The sequence below is a fragment of the Pseudophryne corroboree genome, chromosome 3, assembly GCF_028390025.1.
Source record: "Pseudophryne corroboree isolate aPseCor3 chromosome 3, aPseCor3.hap2, whole genome shotgun sequence".
Classification (NCBI taxonomy): domain Eukaryota; kingdom Metazoa; phylum Chordata; class Amphibia; order Anura; family Myobatrachidae; genus Pseudophryne; species Pseudophryne corroboree.
Window position 1 is genome coordinate 457,977,630 of NC_086446.1, and position 18,426 is coordinate 457,996,055.

The window sequence follows — 18,426 nt, forward strand, 5'->3', positions numbered from 1 at the left end:
GGTGTAGAGCGGGATCTTGGATCCAGAGGCACCATCAGGCAAAGCTTTGACTGTCCCAGGATGCATTGGGGCTTCCTCTATAACCCCGCCTCCAGACACTGAGAGCTCAGTTTCAAGTGGTGCCTACAGCAGCAGGTCACCTAACAGGCGGGCTGCACTGGGCAGCCCTGAAAAAGCTAAGAAGACTTCAAAGGCCGCAGCATTGATATGTCAGGGTGACATTCAGTGCTGCGTCTCCATTGCCTACTCCCGTGGCTCAGTCCCCGGGTACTTGCGGCAGAGACGCTCCGGCTTAGGCACACAGTTGCAGACGCTCTCCTGGTTCGCGTGGCTGTTACAAAGGGAGGAGGTAAGAGGGTCCCCCAGACGGGACCCGCCACTAAATCACGTTCCTGATCGTAGTCTAGGGAGACGTACTGCGATGCTGGCGTGGACACTGTTACTGAACAGGGACCCCACTATATCCGCTAGGGCGTAGGAGTGTAGGTCAGGTGTACTAATGCCCCTATTGATAAGGTTCCGTAGTACTGGCGGTGAAGTCCAGCATAGGGGAGCCAGTGCTTGACCTGTAGCCCCTCCCCCGGCCCAGGGCGACATCTCGCAGATTTCTCGCCCTGGAGCTGCCTCACACTCTCACTCAGTTCCTGACAGAGACGCTGGGATCCATCTTCTGAGCATAACTGTTGCTGGTCTCTGGGATTGCAGGGCAAGGTCTCCCCTGTAAAGCCGCCTGTATACAGCGCTGAGACTTAACAGACACTTGAGTATTCTACATGTCTTCATACAGACAGCGTTGGTTAAGAAAGTGTTCCCATTACAGAATATATTGTATGAGTATTTTGATATATACCTCCGGTTTTAATCTCTGCATTGCCTGTGGCTGTGCGTGCCTGTAACTGCTGTATGGTTTCACTCTCATGGTTATCCCATCTAAAGTAGCTATCGCTATATTCTGTACCCGAAGGGACAAGGTGCGTCGGTGTCCTCTAATATAGTGTACACCGTACTTATCGCTATACGGATATTTTACTGTGTTACAGTCGCGTACAGCAGGATTTAGTTCACAAGTTTGTGTACTGTTATGCAGGTTGTGTACTTTGTCCGCAGATTGTGTGCTCTGTCTGGGTTCATCGTACTATTTGCCTGATTGTTGCTTTATTACAATGTCTAACAATAAGGGCAGTAAAATTCTGGATGCTCCTGTAAGTTGCAAGGTATGCTCCAGTGGTTTACCTGAGTGGGAAGTATTGTGTGATGGTCTGTGTACTAAATGTCATACACCTCCCAGTCAGCCTGCAGCTCCTGTGACTACAATGGAGCCACCCTGGGCTATGTTCACTATCCTCCTGGGGGGCTCTGGTGGACTGTTTAGCCCCCCCTATGGGACCTCCGGTGCCACTGCCACCACAAATTGTCCCTATGGTTAATCCGCCTTGAGCGGAAAATTGTCTAGCCAGCTGCAGCAGTTAAATCAGTCTTTGGTTAGACAGAAATCTACTCCAGGTCACTCCCTTGTCCCTGGGTCCTCTAAGCGTGCTGCTTCCTCCTCCCAATCCACTAACCTCTCCGATGTTTCATCTGATGAGGAGGGGGAGCATACAGTCCTGTCAGACACTGAATCTTGTGTTACTGACCAGGATTCTCCCTCACAAGTTGATGTCTCTGCCGTAGTGGTTGCTATTAAGCAGATCCTACAAATCTCTGAAGATGAGGATTCCACTACAGTGGCCAAGAAAACGGATATGTTTAAACAGCAGAAAGTGGATATAACTGTATTACCCCTTTCTGATCCTCTTGTGGACATCAGGAGGGAACCCTGGTCTACCACGGGTAAGAAATTCCCGCTCCCTAAAATGGCTTTGGCTCGATATCCTCTCTTTGCAGAGTTATGTAATAAATGGGAGAATCCGCCGCCAGTGGATTCACCTGTCTTGTGGTGTCGTCTACTCTGCCTGTCACCACTGTCACCTCACTGGAGGAACCGACAGATAAGCTTGTGGAGGGATGCCTAAAATCTATTTATTCCCTCACAGGGGCCATTCATAGCCTCACGATAGCTGCCTCTTGGGCCGCAAAAGGTATTGAGGTGTGGGTTCAGGTGTTAGAGGAAGAGCTGCCTGAGGATATTTCTGACAATGCCAGACAATACCTGTCTCACATATGCACCGCCGCCTATTACATTCAGGAGGCGTCCTCTGATGCGGGGGTAATGGCAATCCACGTCATCCACGTCTGTCCTGGCTTGCCGCATACTGTAGTTAAGGTAGTGGAAAGTGGATTTAGACTCCAAGAAGACCTTGAAAGTACTCCCCTTCACTGGGGACATTTTATTTGAGGATCTAAATAAAATAGTGTCTGAATTAGCAGCTGCTAAGACTGTTTTTCATCCTCCTACTAATCCTTCTACACAGAAGGCGAAGACTACCACTTTTCGTTCCTTTTAACCTCAAGGGAAAGCCAAGCGTCGGACTTAACCGAAACAATCTCGTGCTCCCAAGACCACCAAGCCCAAGACGAAGCAGCCCGTCAGCCTGCTTTGAAACAAGTCAAGCCTGCTGCATGACGGGGCGGGCCACCCCCTGGGGGACCCCAGGGTGGGAGGCCGACTTTTACAGTTTGCCCAGGTCTGTTTAAAGACCACTTCAGACGCTTGGATACTGGAAGTTGTCTCTCACGGGTGCGCCGTCTCCTTCAAGAGACGTCCCCCCTCACCAGTTCCGCACTACGGTACTCCCTTCGGATCCGTTGAAGGTGCAGGCTCCACAAACGGTGGTAGGTTCCCTCCTGAGTACAGGAGTGGTTGTGCTGGTACCTAAGTAACAGCATGGCAGAGGCTATTATTCGACCCTGTTTCTAGTGTAGAAACCCAATGGGTTTGTGAGGGTAGCCAAGTTTCGTATGGAAACGTTGCGCTCAAACGTGCTGGCGATGGAACCTGGAGATTACATGGTATCCCTGTATATACAGGATGCTTATCTGCATATTCCTATTTCCATTTGCTATTGGCGACAGTCACTACCAATTCCAGGCTCTGCCGTTTGGACTGGCCACGGCTCCTTGGGTCTTCACCAGGGTTATGGCAGTGATGACTGCGCACCTTCGTCGCCAGGGAGTCAGAATCCTGCCATATTTGGATGACCTGCTGATTCTGGTGAGTTCCCACGATGTCCTCCTCAGTCATCTACAATTGACGGTGAGTTGCTTACAAGCACACGGATGGCTGATCAGTTGGAAGAAGTCCTCGCTGGTCCCAGCTCAGAGCATGGTGCACCTAGGGGCGCTACTGGACACACTCAGTCGAAGACTGTTCCTGTCTCTAGACAAGGTCCTGAAAATCCAGGACAAGATTCACTCGAGAGTGTCGATACACTCGGCGATGCAAGTAATTGGCCTGATGGTGTCCACATTCAACATGGTGGAGTACGCTCAAATTCATTCCCGCCCTCTGCAACAATTAATTCTTGCCAAATGGGAAGGCCTGCCTCATCGGATCAGATCCCAAATGATATTGACTCCAGAGGTTCGTTTGTCGCTGACCTGGTGGCTCCAGGAACAGCAATTGAGCAGGGGCCGTCCCTTCTGGATCCCCGACTGGGTCCTCCTGACGACGGGCGCCAGTGTTAGAGGATGGGGAGCTGTGTTGGAGCAACACTCTTTTCAGGATCGGTGGACCAAGGAAGAATCACTCCTCTCAATAAACATCCTAGAGCTGAGGGCGGTGTTAAATGCATTATCACTTGCCCTGCCTCTGGTACAGAACAGCCCGGTTCAGATACGGTCAGACAACGCCACAACAGTGGCATACATAAACCATCAAGGTGGCACTCAAAGCCGCATGGCTATGAAGGAAGTGTCAGAAATCCTTTGTTGGGCAAAACGCCATCTGCCAAATATATTGGCAGTGTTCATTCTGGGTGTCCTAAACTGGGAAGTGGACTACCTCAGTCGCCAGGACATACGCGCTGGAGAGTGGAGTCTACACCCAGAAGTCTTTCAACTCCTAGTGGACAAGTAGAGCTACCGGACGTAGACCTCGTGGCGTTTCGACACAATCACAAGGTTCCGGTCTTCGGATCTTGGACCAGGGATCCTCAAGCAGAGTTCGTGGACGCACTAGTGGTGGTGTCATGGAACCTTTGGCTGCCCTACGTGTTCCCACCGGTGTCACTCCTGCCCAGCGTTCTATGGAAGTTCAAACGGGAAGGAGGAATGCTGCTTCTAGTCGCTCAAGCGTGGCCCAGAGGCATTGGTTCTCAGACCTGCAGGGTCTATCGACAGGGCATCCCCTTCTACTTCCTCAACGACCAGACCTCTTCGTACAGGGCCCTTGTCTCCAGACCTGGCCAGACTGGCTTTGACGGCATGCCTCTTGAAGCATCACTCCTGAGAGCCAAAGGATTTTCAGAGGTGGTTATTCAAACTATGTTGAAAACCCGCAAACCAGCCTCAGCGCGGATTTATTACAGGGTTTGGAATTCTTACTTCACCTGGTGCGCTGAGAAGAATTACGATTTCCATAGATTCAGAACTTCCAGAATACTGTTTTTTCTCTGACGTCCTAGTGGATGCTGGGAACTCCGTAAGGACCATGGGGATTAGCGGCTCCGCAGGAGACTGGGCACAAAAGTAAAAGCTTTAGGACTACCTGGTGTGCACTGGCTCCTCCCCCTATGACCCTCCTCCAAGCCTCAGTTAGATTTTTGTGCCTGGCCGAGAAGGGTGCACACTAGGGGCTCTCCTGAGCTTCTTAGTGAAAGTTTTAGTTTTAGGTTTTTATTTTCAGTGAGACCTGCTGGCAACAGGCTCACTGCCTCGAGGGACTAGGGAGAAGAAGCGAACTCACCTGAAGTGCAGAGTGGATTGGGCTTCTTAGGCTACTGGACACCATTAGCTCCAGAGGGACCGAACACAGGCCCAGCCTCGGAGCTCGGTCCCAGAGCCGCGCCGCCGGCCCCCTTACAGAGCCAGAAGCAAGAAGAGGTCCGGAAAAATCGGCGGCAGAAGACTTCGGTCTTCAACAAGGTAGCGCACAGCACTGCAGCTGTGCGCCATTGTTACTCAGGCACACTTCACACTCCGGTCACTGAGGGTGCAGGGCGCTAGGGGGGGGCGTCCTGAGCAGCAATGTAAAACACCTTGGCTGGCATAAATACACCACATATAACCCCCAGGGCTATATGGATGTATTTTAACCCCTGCCAGAACTTGCAAAAAAGCGGGAGAAAAGGCCGCCGAGAAGGGGGCGGAGCCTATCTCCTCAGCACACAGGCGCCATTTTCCATCACAGCTCCGCTGGAAGGACGTCTCCCTGACTCTCCCCTGCAGTCCTGCACTACAGAAAAGGGTAAAAAAGAGAGGGGGGGCACTATTTTGGCGCAGTTTTGATAATAACAGCAGCTATAAAGGAAAAGCACATTTTATAGTGGTATTCCTGTTTATATATAGCGCTCTGGTGTGTGCTGGCATACTCTCCCTCTGTCTCCCCAAAGGGCTAGTGGGGTCCTGTCCTCTATCAGAGCATTCCCTGTGTGTGTGCGGTGTGTCGGTACGATTGTGTCGACATGTTTGAGGAGGAAAATGAGATGGAGGCGGAGCAATTGCCTATTATACAGTTGTCACCCCCTGGGGAGTCGACACCTGAGTGGATGAGCTTATGGAAGGAATTGCGTGACAGTGTCAGCTCGTTACGACAGACAGTTGACGACATGAGACAGCCGGCTACTCAGCTTGTACCTGTCCAAGGGTCTCAAACGCCATCAGGGGCTTTAAAACGCCCGTTACCTCAAATGGCAGACACGGATACTGACTCCAGTGTCGACGATGATGAGACAAACGTGACTTCCACTAGGGCCACACGTTACATGATTGAAGCAATGAAAAATGTATTGCATATCTCTGATAATACAAGTACCACTAAAAAGGGTATTATGTTGGTGAGAAAAAACTGCCTATAGTTTTTCCTGTATCCGAGGAATTAAATGAAGTGTGTGATGAGGCGTGGGTTTCCCCCGATAAAAAACTGATAATTCCTAAAAGGTTATTGGCATCGTACCCTTTCCCGCCAGAGGATAGGGCACGTTGGGAAACACCCCCTAGGGTGGATAAAGCGCTCACACGTTTGTCAAAACAGGTAGCACTACCCTCTCCTGATACGGCCGCCCTAAAGGAACCTGCCGATAGAAAGCTGGAGAATATCCTAAAATGTATATACTCTCACACGGGTGTTATACTGCGACCAGCAATCGCCTCAGCCTGGATGTGCAGTGCGGGCCTCGCGTGGTCGGATTCCCTGACAGAAAATATTGATACCCTAGATAGGGACAGTATATTACTGACTATAGAGCATTTGAAGGATGCATTTCTATATATGCGTGATGCACAGAGGGATATTTGCCGACTGGCATCAAGAGTTAGCGCGCTGTCCATTTCTGCTAGAAGAGGTTTATGGACCTGGCAGTGGTCAGGTGATGCGGATTCTAAAAGGCACATGGAAGTATTGCCTTATAAGGGGGAGGAGTTATTTGGGGTAGGTCTATCAGACCTGGTAGCCACGGCAACTGCTGGAAAATCCACATTTTTACCCCAGGTAGCTTCTCAACCTAAGAAGACGCCGTATTATCAGGCGCAGTCCTTTCGGCCCCATAAGGGCAAGCGGGCAAAAGGCGCCTCATTTATACCCCGTGGCAGAGAGAGAGGAAAAAGGCTGCAACAAACAGCCAGTTCCCAGGAACAAAAGCCCTCTCCCGCCTCCGCAAAGTCCTCAGCATGACGCTGGGGCTTTACAAGCAGACACGGTGGGGGCCCGTCTCAAGAAATTCAGTGCGCAGTGGGCCCACTCGCAAGTGGACCCCTGGATCCTTCAAGTGGTATCTCAGGGGTACAAATTGGAATTCGAGACGTCTCCCCCTCGCCGTTTTCTAAAGTCTGCTTTACCGACGTCTCCCTCAGACAGGGAGGCAGTATTGGATGCCATTCACAAGCTGTATTCCCAGCAGGTGATAATCAAGGTACCCCTCCTACAACAGGGAAAGGGGTACTATTCCACACTATTTGTGGTACCGAAGCCGGACGGCTCGGTGAGACCAATTTGAAACCTAAAATCCTTGAACACTTACATACAAAGGTTCAAATTCAAGATGGAGTCACTCAGAGCAGTGATTGCAAACCTGGAAGAGGGGGACTATATGGTGTCTCTGGACATCAAAGATGCTTACCTACATGTCCCAATTTGCCCTTCTCACCAAGGGTACCTCAGGTTTGTGGTACAGAACTGTCACTATCAGTTTCAGACGCTGCCGTTTGGATTGTTCACGGCACCCCGGGTCTTTACCAAGGTAATGGCCGAAATGATGATACTCCTTCGAAGGAAGGGAGTTTTAGTTATCCATTACTTGGACAATCTCCTGATAAGGGCAAGATCCAGGGAAAAGTTGGAAGTCGGGGTAGCACTATCTCAGATAGTGCTGCGCCAGCACGGTTGGATTCTCAATATTCCAAAATCTCAGCTGCTCCCGACTACCCGACTCCTATTCCTAGGGATGATCCTGGACACAGTCCAGAAAAAGGTGTTTCTCCCGGAGGAGAAAGCCAGGGAGTTATCCGATCTAGTCAGAAATCTCCTAAAACCAGGCCAAGTCTCAGTGCATCAATGCACAAGGGTCCTGGGAAAGATGGTGGCTTCTTACGAAGCAATCCCATTCGGCAGATTCCACGCAAGAACCTTCCAGTGGGATCTGCTAGACAAATGGTCCGGGTCGCATCTTCAGATGCATCAGCGGATAATCTTGTCACCAAGGACAAGGGTGTCTCTCCTGTGGTGGTTGCAGAGTGCTCATCTTCTAGAGGGCCGCAGATTCGGCATTCAGGACTGGGTCCTGGTGACCACGGATGCCAGCCTGAGAGGCTGGGGAGCAGTCACACAGGGACGAAATTTCCAGGGCTTGTGGTCAAGCCTGGAGACATCACTCCACATAAATATCCTGGAGCTAAGGGCCATCTACAATGCTCTAAGCCTAGCAAGACCTCTGCTTCAAGGTCAGCTGGTGCTGATCCAGTCAGACAACATCACGGCAGTCGCCCACGTAAACAGACAGGGCGGCACAAGAAGCAGGAGGGCAATGACAGAAGTTGCAAGGATTCTTCGCTGGGCGGAAAATCATGTGATGGCACTGTCAGCAGTGTTCATTCCGGGAGTGGACAACTGGGAAGCAGACTTCCTCAGCAGACACGACCTCCATCCGGGGGAGTGGGGACTTCACCCAGAAGTCTTCCACATGATTGTGAACCGTTGGGAAAAACCAAAGGTGGACATGATGGCGTCCCGCCTCAACAAAAAACTAGACTGGTATTGCGCCAGGTCAAGGGACCCTCAGGCAATAGCTGTGGACGCTCTGGTAACACCATGGGTGTACCAGTCAGTGTATGTGTTCCCTCCTCTGCCTCTCATACCCAAGGTACTGAGGATCATAAGAAGGAGAGGAGTAAGGACTATACTCGTGGCTCCGGATTGGCCAAGAAGGACTTGGTACCCGGAACTTCAAGAGATGCTCACAGAGAAGTGGCATCTACCTCTAAGAAAGGACCTGCTTCAGCAGGGACCCTGTCTGTTCCAAGACTTACCGCGGCTGCATTTGACGGCATGGCGGTTGAACGCCGGATCCTGAAGGAAAAAGGCATTCCGGATGAAGTCATCCCTACCCTGATCAAAGCCAGGAAGGATGTAACCGTGCAACATTATCACCGGATTTAGCGTAAATATGTTGCGTGGTGCGAGGCCAGGAAGGCCCCTACAGAGGAATTTCAACTGGGTCGTTTCCTACATTTCCTGCAAACAGGACTGTCTATGGGCCTAAAATTAGGGTCCATTAAGGTTCAAATTTCGGCCCTGTCGATTTTCTTCCAGAAAGAACTGGCTTCAGTTCCTGAAGTTCAGACGTTTGTCAAGGGGGTACTGCATATACAGCCTCCTTTTGTGCCTCCAGTGGCACCTTGGGATCTCAATGTAGTTTTGGGTTTCCTAAAATTACATTGGTTTGAACCACTCTCCACTGTGGACTTAAAATATCTCACTTGGAAAGTGGTAATGTTGTTAGCCCTGGCTTCAGCCAGGCGTGTCTCAGAATTGGCGGCTTTATCCTATAAAAGCCCTTACCTAATTTTTCATACGGACAGGGCAGAATTGAGGACTCGTCCTCAATTTCTCCCTAAGGTGGTGTCAGCATTTCACTTGAACCAGCCTATTGTGGTGCCTGCGGCTACTAGGGACTTGGAGGACTCCAAGTTGCTGGACGTAGTCAGGGCCCTGAAAATATGTTTCCAGGACGGCTGGAGTCAGGAAATCTGACTCGCTGTTTATCCTGTATGCACCCAATAAGCTGGGTGCTCCTGCTTCTAAGCAGACTATTGCTCGTTGGATTTGTAGTACAATTCAGCTTGCACATTCTGTGGCAGGCCTGCCACAGCCTAAATCTGTTAAAGCCCATTCCACAAGTAAGGTGGGCTCATCTTGGGCGGCTGCCCGAGGGGTCTCGGCGTTACAACTTTGCCGAGCAGCTACTTGGTCAGGGGCAAACACGTTTGCTAAATTCTACAAATTTGATACCCTGGCTGAGGAGGACCTGGAGTTCTCTCATTCGGTGCTGCAGAGTCATCCGCACTCTCCCGCCCGTTTGGGAGCTTTGGTATAATCCCCATGGTCCTTACGGAGTTCCCAGCATCCACTAGGACGTCAGAGAAAATAAGAATTTACTTACCGATAATTCTATTTCTCGTAGTCCGTAGTGGATGCTGGGCGCCCATCCCAAGTGCGGATTGTCTGCAATACTTGTACATAGTTATTGTTACAAAAATCGGGTTATTATTGTTGTGAGCCATCTTTTCAGAGGCTCCTCTGTTATCATGCTGTTAACTGGGTTCAGATCACAGGTTGTACGGTGTGATTGGTGTGGCTGGTATGAGTCTTACCCGGGATTCAAAATCCTTCCTTATTGTGTACGCTCGTCCGGGCACAGTATCCTAACTGAGGCTTGGAGGAGGGTCATAGGGGGAGGAGCCAGTGCACACCAGGTAGTCCTAAAGCTTTTACTTTTGTGCCCAGTCTCCTGCGGAGCCGCTAATCCCCATGGTCCTTACGGAGTTCCCAGCATCCACTACGGACTATGAGAAATAGAATTATCGGTAAGTAAATTCTTATTTTCTGCAAAGAGGCCTGGACTTAGGTCTTCGTCTGGCCTCCCTCAAGGTTCATATATCTGCCTTGTCGGTTTGGTTTCAGAGAAAAATTTCCTCTATACCTGATGATCATTGCGTCGTTTGGATTCAGCCTCCCTGTGTCCATCCTGTGGCTCCATGGGATTTGTCTGTTGTGCTGAATGCCCTGCAAGAGTCTCCATTTGAACCTCTTGAATCGGTGGACCTTAAGTGGCTCACAGCCAAGGTCCTGTTCTTGCTGGCTATTGCCTCTGCAAGACGGTTGTCGGACTTAGGCACTGTGTCCTGTCGGCCACCCTTTTCTAATATTCCACTGGGACCGCGCAAGTTATTTTGCCTAAGGTGGTGTCATCTTTTCACATTAACCAAGAGATTGTGGTTCTGGCCTTTTGGGCTCTTCGGATTTGTCTCCCAAAGAACATTATTTGGATGTGGTTAAGGCTCTCCGTATCTATGTGGAGAGGACTGCCTCTATCAGGAGGTCAGATGCCCTTTTTGTACTATTTGGTTTTCACAAACGTGGCTGGCCTGCGAATAAGCAAACCTTGGCCAGGCGGATTAGAATGGTGATTGCACAAGCCTATGCGCAGGCTGGACTCCCAGCTCCTGCTGCAGCTAAAGCCCATTCTACTCGGTCTGTTGAACCTTCTTGGGCGGCCCGCCGTGGCGCGTCCCCAGAACAATTGTTCAAGGCGGCTACGTGGTCCTCAGTGAACACGTTCATTAGGTTCTATGCCTTTGATACTTCCGCCTCCCGGGATGCTTCCTTTGGATGCCGGGTTCTCTTACCCGCTAAGGTGCGTGTCGTCCCCCCTTGAGGAACTGCTTTAGGACATCCCTGATGTTTCCCTGTGGAAACCAATGTACCCTGCTGCAGAAAAGAAGAGTTATGGTAGACTTACCATTGTTAACTCTTTCTGCAAAGTACGATGGGTTCCACAGGGCGCCCACCCTGATGCACCTAGCTTCTTTTGGTTGTATGGCATTAGCTGCTGGACCCTCTCCTGTCGTGAGTATGTGGTTCTATGTGACTAACATCTGCCTTCTCTTTTCCTGCTCCTGCATTGGACTGGTTAACGAAACTGAGTTCTCAGTGCCTGGAGGTGGGGTTATAGAGGAGTCCCCAATGCATCCTGGGACAGTCAAAGCTTTGCCTGATGGTGTGTCTGGATCCAAGATCCCGCTCTACACCCCCGATGATTCCCTGTGGAACCAAATTTACTTCGCTGAAAGAGTTAATAGTGGTAAGTCTACCATAACTCTCTCGATAGAGAGATATATAGATATCTCTCTAAGGGGTATATTAAATTAATGTCGAAAAGACTGCAGTTTTTGACTTTTTCAGGTCTGAAGGTGTTCCGACCTATTCATTCCCCAGCTTTTTTTATTCGACAAGTTGGGGAATATGACTTGTCGAATAGTACGTGAATCGGCGGTATAGCTGACGATTCCACGTGCTTCTGAGGGAAACAGGGCCAAATTCGACAGGTTTTGGCCCCGTTTCCGACCATCTCAGTTCAACTTAAGAAAAAAGTCGAACTGAGATGAGATACCTGAGAGGAGGAGAGCCGCGTGTAGACGGGGGACAGCAGCGCTACAGCACAGCGCTCCAGGAGGATGTGGCAGAGCCGCCGCTCACGGCAGCGTCCACCCGGCTCCAGCAAGTGAGGTCCCGCTTGCTGGAGTTGGGTGGACGCTGCCGTGAGGTTTTGCTCCTGCAGCGCAGCTGTCCCCTGTCTTTCCCCCTCTCCGGTCCCTCATCTCAATTTGACTTTTTTTTTTTAAGTTGAATTGAGATGGGCATTGAATGGCCCTTGTCAGATCCATTGCGACAAATACATGTCGGAATGGATCCAACCTTAATTGAATATACCCCTATATATCTAATATAAATTTATTTTATAATATGTCTCCTTCCTCCCACACACCCTACAGTTTCTCTCCCCAATGCTCCATGCTGCATTCCCAGCTCCGCCACCCCATCCCAAAGCCCTGTGTCCCCCTTACCAAGCCACTCTTACCCCGGGGAGAGACTCGCCTGCGCTGCATTCCCAGTACCCAGACCGGAACACCGCACAGCAGGCCTTACCAGAAGAGGCCGGCGTAGGGCACGGGAACCCTGGCCAGTGGTGCTACTGCCATGTTCCGTAACTGCCTGCAACAGAGCTGGGCCCAGAAGAGCGGGCGAACAGTCGCTGTATGTGAGAGGCTCCTGACACTCTGGGGCTGTGCCCACACCACCTACAACTCGTTGCCCTGTTTGGACAAGACCGCTCGCATCCCTGCCGGGCACTATTTTGCGTAACCTTGGGGCACCTCTGATCCTTGGGGCCCGGTACAGGTGTCCCCTTCGACGGCCCTTCCCAGAACAGGCTTCCTGAGTCAAAGTTCTGCCCAGTGTACACCAACAGGAGGTCCAACCGTGATCCTAACCCCCACCCCTAAAACTTGGCCAGGATCCAACTGGTCCACCTCCCCATTAGTTTTACCCAAATCAATGCAGGAGTGTCCAAATGCATAAACTGATACAGACCAACAAACCAATACAGTTTATATAGAAGATAAATTACTTTTCTTTTAAATTTCTTATGTTGCCACTTTTATTTGATGGAACAGTGTTATACATTTTTCTCTGACGTCCTAGTGGATGCTGGGAACTCCGTAAGGACCATGGGGAATAGCGGCTCCGCAGGAGACTGGGCACATCTAAAGAAAGCTTTAGGATCACCTGGTGTGCACTGGCTCCTCCCCCTATGACCCTCCTCCAAGCCTCAGTTAGATTTCTGTGCCCGACGAGAAGGGTGCACACTAGGGGCTCTCCTGAGCTCTTTGTGAAAGTTTTAGTTTAGGTTTATTATTTTCAGTGAGACCTGCTGGCAACAGGCTCACTGCATCGAGGGACTAAGGGGAGAAGAAGCGAACTCACCTGCGTGCAGAGTGGATTGGGCTTCTTAGGCTACTGGACATTAGCTCCAGAGGGACGATCACAGGTTCAGCCTGGATGGGTCACCGGAGCCGCGCCGCCGTCCCCCTTACAGAGCCAGAAGAGCGAAGAGGTCCGGGAAATCGGCGGCAGAAGACGATCCTGTCTTCAGATAAGGTAGCGCACAGCACTGCAGCTGTGCGCCATTGCTCTCAGCACACTTCACACTCCGGTCACTGAGGGTGCAGGGCGCTGGGGGGGGCAGCGCCCTGAGACGCAATAAATCGATAAAACCTTATATGGCTAAAATAAATGCATCACATATAACTCCTGGGCTATATGGATGCATTTAACCCCTGCCAAAACATACAGAAAAACGGATGATAGGCTCCGCCCCTTTCTCGGCGTCCTTATCTCCTCAGCACACTGGCGCCATTTTCCCTCACAGCTCAGTTGGAGGGAAGCTCCCTGGCTCTCCCCTGCAGTCACTACACTACAGAAAGGGGTTAAAAAAGAGAGGGGGGCACAAATTAGGCGCAGTATAAACAATACAGCAGCTATAAAGGGAAAAACACTTATATAAGGTTATCCCTGTATATATATATATATATATAGCGCTCTGGTGTGTGCTGGCAAACTCTCCCTCTGTCTTCCCAAAGGGCTAGTGGGGTCCTGTCCTCTATCAGAGCATTCCTTGTGTGTGTGCTGTGTGTCGGTACGTTTGTGTCGACATGTATGAGGAGAAAAATGATGTGGAGACGGAGTAGAGTGTCTGTAATAGTGTTGTCACCCCCTAGGGGGTCGACACCTGAGTGGATGTACTGTTGAAATTGCGTGACAGTGTCAACTTTGTATTAAAGACAGTGGTTGACATGAGACAGCCGGCTACTCAGCTTGTGCATGTCCAGACGTCTCATACAGGGGCTCTAAAGCGCCCGTTACCTCCGATACAGACGCCGACACGGATACTGACTCCTGTGTCGACGGTGAAGAGACAACCGTGATTTCCAATAGGGCCACACATTGCATGATTGAGGCAATGGAAAATGTTTACACTTTTCTGATAATATGAATACCACCAAAAAAAGGGGTATTATGTTTGGTGTGGAAAAACTTCCTGTAGTTTTCCTGAATCTGAGAAATAAAATGAGGTGTGTGATGATGCGTGGGTTTCCCCCCAATAACAATTGATAATTTCTAAAAAGTTATTGGCAGTATACCTTTTCCCGCCAGAGGTTAGGGTGCGTTGGGAAACACCCCCTAGGGGGGATAAGGCGCTCACACGCTTGTAAGAACAAGGGCTCTATCCTCTCCTGAGATGGCCGCCCTTAAGGATCCTGCTGATAGAAAGCAGGAGGGTATCCTAATATGTATTTACACACATACTGGTGTTATACTGCGACCAGCAATCGCCTCAGCCTGGATGTGCAGTGCTGGGTTGGCGTGGTCGGATTCCCTGACTGGAAATATTGATATCCTAGATAAGGACAGTATATTATTGCCTATAGAGCAATTAAAAGATGCATTTCTATATATGCATGATGCACAGCGGAATATTTGCCGACTGGCATCAAGTATAAGTGCGTTGTCCAATTCTACCAGTAAAATGGTCAGGTGATGCGGATTCCAAACGGCATTTGGAAGTATTGCCTTACAAAAAAAAAGGGGATGTACCCCTGGTCGCCTCTCAAAATAAGACGCTGTATTATCAGGCGCAGTCCTGGTTGGCAAGCGGACAAAAGGGTTCCTCTTTTCTGCACGTGGCAGAGGGAGAGGAAAATGGCTGCAGAGATCAGCCAGTTCCCAGGAACAGAAACCCTTTTCTGCCTCTGCCAAGCCCTCAGTATGACGCTAGGGCTTTACAAGTTCAGGCACGGTGGGGGCCCGTTCTCAATGAATTTCAGTGCGCAGTGGGCTCACTCGCAAGTAGACCCCTGGATCCTTCAGGTAATATTTTCAGGGGTACAAATTGGAATTCGAGACGTATTCCCCTCGCCGTTTCCAAAAGTCTGTTTTACCGACGTCTCCCGCTGACAGGGAGGCAGTTTTGGAAGCCATTCACAAGCTGTATTTCCAGCTGGTGATAATTAAGGTACCCCTCCTGCAACAGGGAACGGGGTATTATTCCACACTATTGTGGTACCGAAGCCAGACGGCTCGGTGAGACCGATTTTTAAAATCTAAAATCTAAAATCTTTGAACACTTACAAACAGAGGTTCAAATTCAAAATTGAGTCACTCAGAGCAGTGATTGCAAACCTGGAAGAAGGGGACTACATGAGGTCTCGGGACATCAAGGATGCTTACCTTCATGTCAAAATTTACCCTTCTCACCAAGGGTATCTCAGGTTATGGTACAGAACTGTCACTATCAGTTCAGACGCTGCCGTAGGGATGGGCCACGGCACCCCGGGTCTTTACTGAAGTAATGACCGAAATGATGATATTCCTTCGAAGGAAGGGAATTTTAGTTATCCTTTACTTGGACGATTCCCTGATAAGGGTAAGATCCAGGGAACAGCTGGAGATCGGTGTAGCACTATCTCAGGTAGTGTTGCGGCAGCACGATTGGATTCTCAATATTCCAAAAGCGCAGCTGGTTCCGACGACTTGTCTTCTGTTCCTAGGGATGATCCTGGACACAGTCCAGAAAGAAGGTGTTTCTCCCGGAGGAGAAAGCCAGGGAGTTATCCGAGCTAGTCAGGAACCTTCTAAAACTGAACCAAGTCTCAGTGCATCAATGCACAAGGGTTCTGGGTAAAAATGGTGGCTTCCTACGAAGCAATCCCATTCGGCAGATTCCACGCAAGACTTTCCAGTGGAACCTACTGGACAAATGGTCCGGGTCGCATCTTCAGATGCATCAGCGGATAACCCTGTCACCAGGGACAAGGGTATCCCTCCTGTGGTGGTTGCAGAGTGCTCATCTTCTAGAGGGCCGCAGATTCGGCATTCAGGACTGGGTCCTGGTGACCACGGATGCCAGCCTGCGAGGCTGGGGAGCAGTCACACAGGGAAGGAATATCCAGGGCTTATAGTCAAGCCTGGAGACATCACTTCACATAAATATCCTGAAGCTAAGGGCCATTTACAATGCTCTAAGCTTAGCAAGACCTCTGCTTCAAGGTCAGCCGGTGTTGATCCAGTCGGACAACATTACGGCAGTCACCCACGTAAACAGGCAGGGTGCCACAAGAAGCAGGAGGGCAATGGCAGAAGCTGCAAGGATTCTTCGCTGGGCGAAAAACCATGTGATAGCACTGTCAGCAGTTTTCATTCCGGGAGTGGACAACTGGGAAGCAGATTTCCTCAGCACGACCTCCACCCGGGAGAGTAGGGACTTCACCCAGAAGTCTTCCACATGATTATAAACCGTTGGGAAAAACTCGACAGGTATTGCGCCAGGTCAAGGGACCCTCAGGCAATAGCTGTAGATGCTCTGGTAACACCGTGGGTGTACCAATCAGTGTATGGGTTCCCTCCTCTGCCTCTCATACCCAAGGTACTGAGATTGATAAGATGGAGAGGAGTAAGCACTATATTAGTGGCTCCGGATTGGCCAAGAAGGACTTGGTAACCGGAACTTCAAGAGATGCTCACGGAGGATCCGTGGCCTCTACATCTAAGAAGGGACCTGCTTCAGCGGGGACCTTGTCTGTTCCAAGACTTGCCGCGGCTGCGTTGACGGCATGGCGGTTGAACGCCGGATCCTGAAGGAAAAAGGCATTCCGGATGAAGTCATCCCTATCCTGATCAAGGCCGGGAAGGATGTAACCGCAAAATATTATCACCGCATTTGGCGAAAATCTGTTGCGTGGTGCGAGGCCAGTAAGGCTCGACGGAGGAAATTCAACTGGGTCGTTTCCTACATTTCCTGAAAACAGGAGTATCTATGGGCCTGAAATTGGGGTCCATTAAGGTTCAAATTTCGGCTCTGTCGATTTTCTTCCAAAAAAGAACTAGCTTCAGTCCCTGAAGTTCAGACGTTTGTTAAAGGGGTACTGCATATACAGCCTCCTTTTGTGCCTTCAGTGGTACTTTGGAATCTCAAGGTGGTTTTTGGGTTCCAAAAGTCACATTGGTTTGACCCACTTAAATCTGTGGAGTTAAAATATCTCACAGAAAAAGTGGTCATGCTGTTGGCTCTGGCCTGGGCCAGGCGCGTGTCAGAATTGCTGGCTTTATCCTGTAAAAGCCCTTATCTGATTTTCCATTCGGACAGGGCGGAATTGAGGACTCGTCCTCAGGTTCTCCCTAAGGTGGTTTCAGTGTTCACCTGAACCAAACCTATTGTGGTGCCTGCGGCTACTAGGGACTTGGAGGACTCCAAGTTGCTAGACGTTGTCAGGACCCGGAAAATATATGTTTCCAGGACGGCTGGAGTCAGGAGATCTGACTCGCTGTTTATCCTGTATGCACCCAACTAGCTGGGTGCTCCTGCTTCTAAGCAGACTATTGCTCGTTGGATTTGTAGTACAATTCAGCTTGCACATTCTGTGGCAGGCCTGCCACAGCCAAAAAATCTGTAAATGCCCACTCCACAAGGAAGGTGGGCTCATCTTGGGCAGCTGCCCGAGGGGTCTCGGCTTTACAACTTTGCCGAGCAGTTACTTGGTCAGGAGCAAATACGTTTGTAAAATTCTACAAATTTGATACCCTGGCTGAGGAGGACCGGGAGTTCTCTCATTGGGTGCTGCAGAGTCATCCGCACTCTCCCGCCCGTTTGGGAGCTTTGGTATAATCCCCATGGTCCTTACGGAGTTCCCAGCATCCACTAGGTCGTCAGAGAAAATAAGAATTTACTTACCGATAATTCTATTTCTCGTAGTCCGTAGTGGATGCTGGGCGCCCATCCCAAGTGCGGATTGTCTGCAATACTGGTACATAATTATTGTTACCAAAAAAAATAAAAATTCGGGTTATTGCTGTAGTGAGCCATCTTTTCTAGAGGCTCCTCTATTATCATGCTGTTAACTGGGTTCAGATCACAAGTTGTACAGTGTGATTGGTGTGGCTGGTATGAGTCTTACCCGGGATTCAAAATCCTTCCTTATTGTGTACGCTCGTCCGGGCACAGTATCCTAACTGAGGCTTGGAGGAGGGTCATAGGGGGAGGAGCCAGTGCACACCAGGTGATCCTAAAGCTTTCTTTAGATGTGCCCAGTCTCCTGCGGAGCCGCTATTCCCCATGGTCCTTACGGAGTTCCCAGCATCCACTACGGACTACGAGAAATAGAATTATCGGTAAGTAAATTCTTATTTTTAACACACCGTAAATTATGCAAACCCTTATA

The 18,426-nt window shown here is 50.1% G+C and overlaps 1 protein-coding gene across 1 annotated transcript in view; it reads left to right on the plus strand.

The window, feature by feature from the left end:
• ATP5PD (ATP synthase peripheral stalk subunit d) overlaps window positions 1–18,426 on the plus strand; it is a 28,689-nt gene that overhangs the window by 4,001 nt on the left and 6,262 nt on the right. The window lies entirely within an intron of this gene.